The sequence below is a fragment of the Cnephaeus nilssonii genome (assembly GCF_951640355.1).
Source record: "Cnephaeus nilssonii genome assembly, chromosome: 22".
Taxonomy (NCBI): domain Eukaryota; kingdom Metazoa; phylum Chordata; class Mammalia; order Chiroptera; family Vespertilionidae; genus Cnephaeus; species Cnephaeus nilssonii.
Window position 1 is genome coordinate 22,584,694 of NC_137093.1, and position 12,477 is coordinate 22,597,170.

The 12,477-nt window shown below is 61.5% G+C and overlaps 1 protein-coding gene across 6 annotated transcripts in view; it reads right to left on the reverse strand.

The window, feature by feature from the left end:
- The window catches only part of CMKLR1 (chemerin chemokine-like receptor 1), a 33,644-nt gene that overhangs the window by 14,300 nt on the left and 6,867 nt on the right, over positions 1-12,477 (reverse strand). Inside the window, exons 1-3 of one of the 6 annotated variants that reach the window (XM_079762593.1) lie at positions 6,491-6,702; positions 6,018-6,080; positions 5,290-5,349 (exon numbers count right to left, since the gene is read on the reverse strand). The exons of 2 other annotated variants lie outside the window; for them this stretch is intronic. The gene's annotated coding sequence lies outside the window, so the exon portion shown is untranslated. Of the gene's footprint in view, positions 1-5,289; positions 5,350-6,017; positions 6,081-6,490; positions 6,703-9,035; positions 9,480-12,477 lie in introns of those variants that run through there. 3 more of the 6 variants (XM_079762595.1, XM_079762597.1, XM_079762592.1) reach the window with 3 other exon arrangements.

The window sequence follows — 12,477 nt, forward strand, 5'->3', positions numbered from 1 at the left end:
CCCCTGAGACCCCCGCCTGCAGGAGAGAGATAAAGCCCTCGAGACAAATGACCCACGTGCCTGTGCCTTCCCTTCCCCCGACAGCGTGCACTTCCTAAACGCGGGGGACCCCAGAGACTTGCAGCCAGGGGAGCAATGGGCAGCGGCAGCTCGTCCGGGGCTAACCCCCTGACCTGTCCGCAAGGCCCCCTTTGCCCTGACTTCCCCGTGAGCCCCATTGAGGCTCTCCTGTTGCTTCTTCTACCCGAGGCCCTCCTGTGTCTCACTGCCCCCAGCTTTAGTAAATGCACCCCCAACATCACCTGGACTCGGGCTGTGAAATGTGTCCCACCCATGACCAGCTGGCCCCAGGCAGACCCGCGCAGGGCCAGGTGCCCTGGTGGGTAACAACGGGTGCCCCCGAGAAGTCATTGTCTCGAACCCTGCCCCCTCAATCCAGGCCAGCTGCAGCCCACCCTCAGCCCTGAGGGCCAGGCTGCATCAGAGACTGCCCCAACGCCTGGCTTCTCCCCCTGGCACCTGGAGACACCTGGGAGGTGGCAGCCACAGCCACTGTCCCCATCAGCAGGCCCCCCCCCCCACCTGCTGGGGGAGAGGAGCAAGGAAGCTAGAACAAGGCTTGTCTGCTTCTGGGGCGCTTCTGTTCCCCCCCCTAGGCCTTGCTCCCTGCCCCCTTCCTTCTCTCTTGTTCTGTCAGGTGAATGAGAACCTCACCAGGCCCCTGAAACTCACACGAGGGCCCCGGCCGGTACAGGAGACCCAGCCAGGCATCCTGGCAAGGAGCTTTGAGTCCCCGCGTCAGGGTTAACTGCTATGAGCAATAACCACCCAAATAACCGCATTTTATTGGGCACCTACTCCGTGGGCCAAGGTGCTGAGACGCACTTCCTGCATGTCACCCCACACAAACCCTGTGGGGTGGTGGTTACGATCACCCCCATTTTAGAGTTGGGGAAGCTGAGGGCCAGCAAGGTCAAGAGTCTTACCCAAGGTCGTGTGGCTACCAAGAGGCAAAGGTGGGATTTGAATGCAGATTAAGAATCGAGCGCTCTCTCTTTTATGCTTTGCAGGCTCTGCTTGGCAAATGTTCTTAGGTAAATCCCTGGCTCTTTGGGGCCTCCATTTCCCCCTCTGTAGAACAGGGAGGTTGGAGTTGATGGTCTCAAAGGCCCCCTTCCAGCTTTAAAAAAAAAAAAAAAGCTGGTTAAATGGGCCAACTTAGACATCCTGGCTCAGTGCCACGCTGTGTGACCTTGGGCAAGTGGCTTGACCCCTCTGGGCTGTAGTTACGTCGCCTATAAAAGGACGATAAGAAAGCCTTCCTCTCAGTAAGTCAAGAGGTCTGGATGCAAAGTTCTCTTGGGACCCCTTGCAGATCTGAGGTCTCCGGGCCTGGAGGTACAAGGTTAACTGGAAAGTTTCTCCACCACAGGGCCATGCTGAGTAAGTCTGGGGTCCTTGTGGTGACAAGGTGGTTTCAGTCTGGTCCCCACGCCAAGCTGCCTAGTGGCCGAAGGGGCCCCCTCTTGGGAGTCCAGGTTCCAAGGCCCTTTTCCTCGTTCAGCAAACGTGGACAGATGACCTCTCTTCTCCAAGCCTCGGTGTGCCCGTCTGTAACACGGGGCTGATACCATTCCTCCCTCCCAGCGTTAGCGTGCGCGTGCCATGAAACCATGATATGGACACGGTCCCTGGAGCCCACACAGGAGGTGCCCAGCAGATGTCTGTATAGAAAAAATCAGACGGCGACGTTATCTGTGAGCATAGGCAGCGTTCCTCTCCCACGAAGGGGGCCGGGGGGGGGGGTTGGGGGGGTGGAAACCAGGGTGAGTCCAGTTCGCGGGTTCTGAACCAAAGCAAAGGTCTGTGTTCCTGGAAATCGTCAGAGCTCAGAGATGAGCCTGGAGGGTGTCTGGATGCCAGAGAGGCTTGGGTGCCAGGCCGCAGCCCGCGGTCCCGCTCAGCCGCCTCCTCCCAAGACCACACGCTGCCCTGGCCGGATGAGGAAGCCGTGGCTACGGCTCCTCCACCTCAGTGCAGCCCTGCCTCCCTTCCCGGCACCCCCACATCCTTTGCAAGAGCCTCTGCAAAGCACGTTTCCACTTGACTCAAGCCCCTTGGTGGAAATCAAGCCAGCGCCTCACTCTGTCGGCCCAGGGCATGAAAGCATGCAAAGGGACGGCCTTACTGGGACTTAGCGATGCCCCCCCCCCGCCCCCCGTGCACCGTGAAGATGAAGGGAAGTGATGAAGGAAAGCCCGCCCCCCCTGGAGGGCCTCAAACAACGTCACGGCCCCCTTATTCCCATTTCACAGATGAGCAAACTGATTCAGACACCTTTGGTGATCTTTCCCAACGTGACCCAGCTAGGGAGTAGTGAGCAGGGTCGAAGCAAGGATGGGAAGAAGCTAGGAAAATTCCTTGGCATCTGGAGGGAAGAAACGGAGACAGCCGAACAAATTGCTTGAGCCATTTACAGCCAGATACGGAAGGTCACCCCCCTAGGGATAACCTCCAGGCCTCAGCTGGATTTCAGCCCCACGACCAGAAAAATCAGCAAAAACAAGGTGGGAGACGCCAGGACCAGCTGCTTTTCCCCTGCCCGGGCGCTGACCCGTCAGTGGAGACAACAACCCTGCAAGGACACATCTGGAGAAGCTGATGAATAGTCTATGAGGATCCCTCCCCCCACCCCCCATCCCGGGAGCAGGCCCACACCTTTCCCTTCCCCCTTCTTCCCTCTCAGGCCCGCATCACCTCATCTCAAAGGGTCCTCGTGAGACTTGCAACCAGGGGAGCAATGGGCAGTGGCGGCTCGTCCCAGGCTAATCCCTGAACCTGCCTCTGAGGCCCTGTCGGCTCTGACTTTCCAGTGAGCCAGAGCAGCCCGCCTAGACTGTCCTGTTGTTCTTCCACGCTAGGCCCTCCCTCCCTTGTTTCACCCTCCCCAGCTTATTAAAACTGTGCTCTCAAATCGCCTGGACTCGTATTGTGAGAGCGTTACTGCGGGACGTCAAGAACCCACCCACTACGGGCCGGCCCGAGGCAGACCCGCTCTGGGCCAGGGGCCCTTGCCAGTCACAGAATCAGGAGCTCCAGCCTGGGCTTCCGACTCTTCTCCTGATTGTCCCCGGAATCATGGTAGGTATCACTTAGACAGGGGTCCTCACGCTTTTTAAACAGGGGGCCAGTTCACTGTCCCGCAGACCGTTGGAGGGCCGGACTATAGTTTAAAAAAACAAACAAACTATGAACAAATTCCTATGCACACCGCACCTATCTTATTTTGAAGTAAAAAAACAAAACGGCAAAAACACCCGCACGTGGCCCGCGGGCCATAGTTTGAGGACGGCTGACTTAGAGCTAAGTTTTCACCCCAGCTCCAGCCCCTTCGGGCTGTGTGACCTCGCCCAGGTTACTTCGCCTCTCTGAGCCTTGTGAGGGCTCAAGAAAACAAGGCTGGTGCCGTGCTTGGCCTGGTGCCTGTCACAGTCTCGATTACTTACTACTGTCAGGAAAGGAGAAACTGGGGAATGTGTTCCCGCCGCTCCCTCGGTGCCGTCCACACTGTTAGGGTCCAAGGAGGACTCGGCCGGGCACCGGGCTCCCCCGGAACTGCTCAGAGCAGGGCCGGATGCCAGGGATGTTGGATGAACTGGAGACCCCTGGAGGCTGCGGCCCCAGGACCCCGTCCCAGCCTTCTCCTGTCCCCTCTGCTCGTGCCCCGAGCAGCACTGAGGCCTGAGCACATCTGGCCCAGGGCAGCCCCGCCCAGGCCCCTCACCGGCTGCCCCACAGCCCCGCTCCCTCCAGGCCATCTTGTTCTGGAAGCTTCCTGTCTCCAGCCCCGAACATTCCCCTCCGAGGCCCTGTCAAGGGAGGAAGTGTGCTCAGCATGGGCCCAGGGTTCCAGGAGTGCGGTTTGGCACCTTTGCCTGGGAGAGGTCAGAAAACAGAGCCCCCATTGGAGGGCGGGGGGGGGGGGAGGGAGGGACAGGGCCCCTCTCAGGCTGACTCAAACCCTCCAGGAAGCGGAGAAGCTTCCAATAAGATGGCCTTGACATTCAGCAGCGGATAGCTCGAAAGCCAAGGACGCTTCCCTGCAGTTCTCGGCTCCTCCTGTCTCCCTCCCTCCCTCCTTCTAAGAAATGTTTATTGGGCACCTATAATGTACCAAGCCCAGAGCTGGACCCTGGGGACACAGCAGGGAACAAAGAGACGTGTCCCTCCCTGGAGGGGCTGGCCTTCTCGAGGCGGCGGCGGGGGGGGGGGGGGGGGGGGGGGGGGAGGGGTGACAGGTAACAAACATAAACCATAAAAAAAGGCAAACACATCCAGATCCAGACCATCTGGGTTGAATCCCTGCTCTGCCCCTCACCAGCTGTGTGACCTTAGGCAAGTCACCATGCCTCTCTGTGCCTCAGTTCCTTCCGCTGACAAATAGGGGTGATCCTCGCTCTTCCCTCACAGGGCTGTTGCGAGGATTACACGAGTTTGCACTGGTCAAGTTTTGAAGCATTACCTGGTGCATCCAAGCACTATGCGGAAAGCTGACATACAAAATGAATCTAACGGCGGGGGGTGATAGGGTGCTACAGATAAAATAGAAAGAGAAGCAGGGCATAGAGATGCCGGAGGGGATGCTATCTGAGGTCAAGTGCTCAGAAAAGGCCTGAGCACTCCAGGTCGTGGGAACTGCGCGTGCAAAGGCCCTGGGGCAGGAGCAGGTTTGGCAAGTCCAGGAAGCAGCATGGGTGGGTGCCTTCCCACATCCATTTAAAAGGCAGCCGGTGGGTACCTTCTAAGGGCCACACCTCTTTGCTAAATGCTGTGGGAGGGAGATGGCCCAGTCTCCACTCTTCCAGGGGGGGCATAGGGTCAGCTGCCAGCCACCATCATGGGAGAACATGTATTTCTTTGTGCGAGTGATTAATGTCCCTACTTTGGTCGTTTTTGAGTCCTGCCTGGCCCTTTAAATGGCTGAGTTTGTGGTCCTGGCTCTATCCAAAGCAAACAGATGGGTGGCTGGGGAAATCAGGAGGGCTTCTTGGAGGAGGTGACATTTGAGCTGAGCCTTGGTGGTGCGAAGCCTTTGCTAAATGGAGCTGAGCATCCAGCTCCGGAGCCAGGCTGCCTGGGTTTAATCCCAGCCAGCTAAGGGACTAGGGAGTATCCTTTAGCCACCCCGTGCCTCAGTTTCCCCATCTGGAAAGTGGGGGGAAATGGGAGTAGCTGTTACATAGCACGTGGTTCTGGGATTAAACAGCATGAAATACAGAAAGTGCTTACCCTCGATCCTTTGCATCCCCCAGTGCCGTTGCCACACACCAGGCTCCCCCTCGAGATAAGCTGCAGAGAGAGGAGGGGCGGGGGCCCCTGGGTGTGAACACTGGTCTCCTTTCCCCTGGGCCAGCTAGGGTGAGGTCAGCCCCCTGGGGTTACTGCCCCAGGTCGGGGCTGCAGGACCCACAGGAAGCGCCCGCCTGGGGTCAAGGAAGGGTCGCGGAGGGGGACCTCGCAGCTCACGTCCTTCCAAACCGACCCACACCCTTGGCTTCAGGAGCCCAGCGGTCCCAGGCCTGAGCCTTGGTTCTTGCAGGTCCCTCTGCTGGGGTGTCCTTTAGTCGTCTCCTCTGCTCGCCCGGCCTCACTGCGCGCTCGACACAAACCCAGGCGGAGCAGGCCGCGCAGTGATAAAGGCGAGAAGAGAGAAAAGGATCCCGCCGACAGGAGCCAGGCGTCTCCCCGGGAGCTTCCTTAGGTCCCTGCATCCACCCCCCAACCCCCACCCCCATGCCAGGAGGACATGGCTCTGATCCCCACTTCCCGGCAGATCATGAGGTGCCGAAAGGAACCTAATCAGATCACCAGCACCGGCTGGAAGCAGGACTCAAACTCGGGTCCCAGGGAGCCCAGAGTCCGTGTTCTAATGGGCCCAGCCGCTTAAATGGGCTGATGGCTGCGACAAGCGTTCGGGTAGCATCCCTCCCTCTCCCCGAGACTTCCCTGCATCTCACCAGCAAGGCTTCCCTGTGGGGACTCAGAAGTCCTCAGCCGTCCCAGGGTCCTGGGGTGCAGCCCTGGGGTGAGAGGAACAGAAACTGGGAGGCTGGGGGTGAGGGCATTGACCCCCACTCACCGGGCGCTAACAGGGCACCTGGCGCCTCTACTCAGAGCAGACCTTCAAGGTGGCTATTTTCATCCCCATTTTGCAGATGTGGAAACTGAGGCACCAAGAAGCAAAACCACGAGCCCGAGATCCCACGGCCAGGAAGGGGCAGAGGTGGCACTTGAACCGGGGCCATTCTGACACCAGGGCCCACGTCTGCCATCGCCGTGACCGCCCTTGACTTTCCTATGACTTGCCCGCGGGGGACCCCTACATTTTGCACCCCCTGACCCCGCCTGTGCACCGGGCGGGCGGGCAGCGTTGCAGGCGACACACGTCCACCATCCCACCTCAGAGAGCCCTCCGACCCGACTCACCCACCTCTGGACAGTGCGGCCGCCACACGCCAGGCTCTGGGGCAAGTAGGGGGTTGTGGGGGGCCCTGTGCAGCCAGGTGGACCCCTGAGAGATCCTGGAGCCCCGAGCCGCCCCAGCTGCACCCTGCGCAGGAGGCAGTCCCGGGCACAGGCGCCCTGGGCATTCGCGAAGGTTCTGGCCCCTTGGAATGCCCTGGCTCCAGCCCAGGCAGTTGACGAAAGGGTGAGCGCTCCTGCCAGCAGCCAGGTCGTGGGGAATGTGAGATCCCACCCAGTTCCCAGGCTCTGGGGGAGGAAGGACCGGCTCCCTCCCCTCCACCCCAGCCCTGTGCTGTCACCGGTCCTCACCGCAGAGCTCGAACTTTGACCTGGGAAGGGTCTTGCTGAGAAAGTCGCCCCCCTGACCCCCCACACCCTCCACAGAAAAAAAAAAACCCCAGCTGGTTTCAGCCCAGAGGAAAGACCAGGATCCTAACCACTTGCTGGAGAGGCTGGAGGGTCGGAAACCCCCGGGACAGATAAAGGCAGGTGGCCCGGGCAGCTGAGAGCCGAAGCCCCACGCGGCTGCAGCGAGGCCCGGTCCCCACGCCGCCTGGCCTGCGCCTGCCGTGCACCGAATACCAACAGGACAACGACTGACATTTCTTTGGAGAGCCACATGGTTTAAACGTAAACGTCTTCTAACGCCACTTCTTCAACATAGACTCGCCCAGGCCGTGGTGTTTTGTGGAAGAGCCACACTCAAGGGGCCAAAGAGCCGCGTGTGGCCCGCGAGCCGCAGTTTGCCCACCACGGGTCTAGGCCAAACCGGGGCAGGTGGGTCACGCTACCTGTACAAAGAGTCCAGCTCTAGCCAAAGTGCCTCTTGACTGTGATGTGTGACGAGAACTCCTTCTTAAGTCAGACAACATCGCGTTTGAATCCTAGCTCTCCATCAGAAACTCTTTTTTTTTTTCCCCCATTCCATTAATTTGACACGTCTCCACGGTGTGCCAGGCGCGGTACTAGGCACAGGAAGGCCACAGTGAGCGAAGGGGGCAGAATCCTTTGCCTGGTGAAGTGGGGGGGGGGCGCCTCTGTCTGGGACCTCCCCTCCCGGGTCCCCTAAGCCCTCGAGTCACAGCTCAGAAGTAAAATAATCAGAAATAAACGCTCCCTGCGTTTGGTTATTTTCCAGAGCAGGTCACCCCTCTTTCTCCTCCCCCACCCCTACCCCCACCAGCAGAACTTCTAGAAAAACCCATGAAGCCAATGAGACTTTTTTTTTTTTTTTTGCTAAACTGACCGGGAGCAGCCCCTGTTCCATCACCCCCAGCCTGGGTCAGCTGCCAGGAGTCACACAGGATAAGCGGTCACCTCCTTCCCCAGGCAGCACGGGTCACTTCCTCATGTCGACCTCGGCGGACACTTCCTCAGCATCCACCTTAACCCCTTGCCTTCCAGCCCCTTCCCAGGTGGGACTGTTCCCCCTGAGCGGGAGGGGGGGTTGGGGGGGGAGGGGAGGGGAGCTGCCCAGTGCCCTGGCTTGCAGGTCTGTCTGTCTGTCTGTTGGCTTGTCCAGAAGGGAGGGGGAAATACATCTGCGCAGAGGCTGGTGGGTCCGGGAGGACATAAATCAAGAGACAAAGGAGGAAGGGAAACGAGGGTGGGGACAGAAAGCACCGCCAAGGCCGAGGAGAAAAAATGCAGACGATAAGCAGCGCCCTGAATACTTCCCTTGGGTGGGCCACGCCGTCCACTCCCAGCCTCCGCGTTGGCCACCAGCCCGCCCCGGGGAACGCCGCGCCTTCCCGGGCCGGTCTGAGCCGGGAGCCGGGAGCTGGGAGCCGGGAGCTGGGAGCCGGGAGCTGGGAGCCGGGAGCTGGGAGCTGGGAGCTGGGACGTTCCCCGGAGGTTTACAGGGGGAGGATGCAGGCGGGCTATGGGGACCGACCCACATCCCCAGTGACACTCCGACTATGTGTGGACGCAGCCCCGAGGTCCCGGGTGTCTCCGGGGGCATCCCGAGGCGGCTGCCTGAGCACAGCGCCGTGCCCACGCGCCGATGGCGCCGCCCCAGGTGCCACTCAGTGAGAGCCACTGTCCCTAGACGCGCCAGGGCGGGGGGGGGGGGACCACGCGTTCCAGTCCAGGCAGCCGGGTTCAGGCGCCGCTGGCTCCCTCTGAAGACGTTTCCAGAACATCTGGCAGAGGGCCTGAGCAGGTGGCTGATGCTGCGCCTCGGCCCTGTCAGCGGCGGCGAGTGCAGCACGGTCCCCCGCGGCCCCGCTGGAACTCAGCCGCCAGCTGGGGCCACGCTCCCTCCCCGACACCCGCTTGTCTGCCACCGCGTCCCGAGGCCGGCACGGGCGCGCACGGCCCACACGTATGTAGAGCGAGCCTGCATCCCGCTTCCGCCTCTTGTCCCAGCACAGATGCTCCGAGGGCCCCTTTCACTCTCCAAGTGCCCCGATTGGACAGTCAACCGCGGGGTTTCCCTGCCCACAGATCAGCCCTTCCTCTGCCCCCGAGGCACAGGGGCCAGGGGAGTAGAAGCCCCCGACACTGACCTGTGCTGGGCCCTGTGCTCAGAACTTGTCTAGAGAGGGAGGCAGACGCGGAAACCGAGGCTCAGAGAGGCCGGGCTAATTCAGAAGGTAGCCCCGTGCCAGGCCCCCGTGCCAGGAACTTTCCAGGACTCAGGCATCCCTGGCTCTGCCCAGGGACAGCTTCTCTCGTCCCCTCTCTTCTCCGGTGTAAAGGCCGAGCCTTCGTCACAGACGGATGAGGGGCCATCTGGGGCCCCCACGGTGTCAGCCCGGATGCTCAGGGTCAGAGTCAGCTTAGCCAGGCAGGCGGCTTGGTCTCTGGGCACCTTGGTCGTCTCATCCGTAAAACGGGAGTGAATCTGGCCGCTGCCTCCTGTTGCTGAAGGACGGCCACCCCGTGGGAGCGCCCCGGGAGGCGGGAGGCAGGTCCGGGCGGTAGTTACTACCGGGCGGACGAGAAGCAGGAAGAGGACTAGGGCGTGGACGCAGCACCCCAGCCCCAGCGCGACCCCTCCCAGGATGTTCACACCTCTCGGCGAACCAGCCGCATCCCTCGTGGGGGCCGGTGCCGCGCGAACACGCGGGCTCCTTCTGCAGAAGGTGCTCAGGATCTCAAGACGGTAACCGCTGAGCATTCAGCCCGGGGCCGGCCCTTCCGAGGCCGCGCGGCTGCCCTGGTCACACGCCCAGGAAGTGGCCGTGCCCCTCAGCTCTGGGGGCTTTCGGTGAAGAGCCCAGAAGGTCAGGAGCTTTCGGGGGGCCAGGGGGGAGCAGGGGAGCTGGGGAAGAGGGATGCACGTCAAAGGCAGAGAGGGGGGGGCTGGCTGACAGAGAAAAGTGAGTGAGCACACGGCCTCTCTCGGGGCCTCAGTCTCCCCGGCTGTAAAATGGGACCGTTGGCCCCAGCTCCCACATTTCCAATGCGTGTGCCGTGATCCCTCCAAGAGGGGCAGCCGGCCCCGGAAGACCATTGTGACGGAGACAGGATTGGGCAGAAGCTCAGCCCGGACTCGGGAGGGAAAGCTACCTGTTCCTTCAGGCCGGGGAACAGCACCGGCGGCTCCTGGAAGGGAGGGACTCTGGGGCGCTGCCGGCTTCCCGGGGCGCTGGGGAAATGGGAGACCCCGGAGCTGGGAGAGGACCCAGAATATGCAGCGACCAGAAAGCCTGGAAACCTAGGCAATCTTACGCACCATGTCACTCCAGTGCATTGAATGGACAAGGAAGCCAGTCAGCCTGGACCGGGAGCCACCCAGCAGGACAGGGGGAGGCCCAGGGCCCCCCCCCCCCCGGGCCTGAGGAGTGCCCTCTCCCAGGCCGCCAGGAACCAGCGATGGGGAGGTGAGGGCATCGCCCAGCCAGGCTCCGGGAAGCCGCCCTGCCCTTCCCCAGAGCCCTGCTCCTGATTTCCTTCATGTCTGCGGCTTTTCACCAGGAGGGGAGGGGCAAAACAGCCGAAGAAAGGCCCATTTAGGCCAGACTGGCCCGCTTTCCCCAGGAGAGGCGGGCCTGGCGGTCCGAGGCCTCCGCCCGGCCGTGCCATGCTTTCCGCCAGCCCAGGAAGCAGAGGGCAAGGCTTGGGCAAAGCCGTGCCGCTGGCACCGGCTACCCCTGGCATTCCTCAGCCCCTCCTGGCTCAGGGCTTCCGGCCCCCGTGTTCTGGGTTTCAGCCCCAATGCTGTGCCGCACGCGATCTCACGTGAACCGCACACAACCCTGCTCCTGGGAGGAAAGCCCCTGGATGATCCCCGGGTCACAGAGGGGGAAACTGAGGCTCGGAGCAGGCCCGTGACCTTTCCGAGGTCCCGCAGCCCGCACGCCGCGGAAACGGGTTTCCACACGGGTCCCTGGGAGCTGCGGGGTTTCTGCTTCCACCCAGCGGGCGGCCGCTCCGTTCGTGCTCCAGGCACCCCCTTTTTTCTTCGTGACCCAAATCCCTGACAGCTGAAGAGGCCCCCCTGTGCGTCCAGCCCGTCATAAAAGAGATTGGAAATCGCACACGCTCCCTCAGGGCCGGCACTTGACGTCAGTCGCCCACCTCCCGCCGGGCCGGGAGGCCAGTGGAAACTTGAACGCCCAGCCGGGCGCAGCGGGCAGCCAGGGCAGCGGCCAGCCCCTCTCCCTTCTTGTAAACATGCCGCCGGCCGACCACGGGTGCCACCCTAAATCAACTCTCTTTAACCCTGGAAGAAACACCTCGTTTTCTCCCAACCTCTGTGCCCACCTCCGTCAGCAAGTCCCGGGCGTGGTAGGAGAGGGGGCCCATGATTCCGTCAAAAAAAAAAAGCCACGGTCGCCAAGAAACAGCCTCTTCTCCACGCTGGTTTACGGAACAGACTGCCCAGGAGAGTGAGCCGAGAACCCGCGTGCCCTCTGCCAAGCTGGGATCTCCAACCCCACCGGCTGGAGGTCGTCTGAAATCTTCCATCGTCCAGACGTGCAAGTTCAGGCACCGAGTGTGGAGGGGATGAGGCCTGGGGACAAGAGGATGCTGCTCCGGTGACACGGGCTGCCTTGGACCACCCGGAAAACTGGCTGGGACGTTCCAGGGCCCTGCAGAGGGTCCAGACTGCCTCCGGCCGCGCCCGGCGTCCTCCGCCCACCACCCCAGACATTCCCTTCCTCGTCAAGTCTCTCACCCTCTGCTCACGCTGCTCTCCCCACGGAGATATCTTTTATTTCTGGCCAATTTCTCCTCCAAGCACTCAAGGCCAATTCATCCCTGGAACCGGCTCAAGTGCATGCTTCCTTCTCGGAGTATTTCCTGACATCCCCCATCAGCGCTGCCCGCCCTCTGCGCCTGCAGGAAGGACCTTGTGCGCGGGATGCACCAGGCAGGCACTGACTCACGTGTGTGGAACAAGAAGCGTGCGGTCCAAACGGCCCAGCGTCCACCTACTGAACTGAATGGATAATGGATGGGATTGTCCTGGGTGCTTGCGAGCCAGGGGCCATTGACCCCCCATGCATGTTAAAGCCAACCTTCTGGCTAGATGAACCCCACTCTGTGGACACCCCTGAGGGCAGGGCTCGTCTCTCCCGGTCTCCCAGGCTCCCGGCACACAGTAGGTGCTCAGCAAATGCCGAGGGGAGTGCGTGGAGGCTGTGTCCCGGCTCTCTCGCTGCCTTTAGACAAGTCCCTCTCACTTTCTGAGCCTCACTTTTTCCATCTGAAAAAAACGGGAGTCGGGATGAGCTCCAGTCCTATGGTTGGATGCTTGGGCCCTCCCCCCACCATCCATACACTGAAGCCCTGACCCCCAATGTGATGGCGTTAGGAGGTGGGGCCTCTCGCCAGCTCCCCGGTCTCTCTCTGGCCCATGGTCCCAGAAGGAACCACCCAGCGCGCTAGCGGCTGGTTCTTGCACCCCTCGCCCACTCACACTCACCCACCTCCTTGCCCAAGAGTTGCCCTCAGCACGAGCCCAGGGCGGGGATCAGAGAACCCCACTCACGTCCCGAG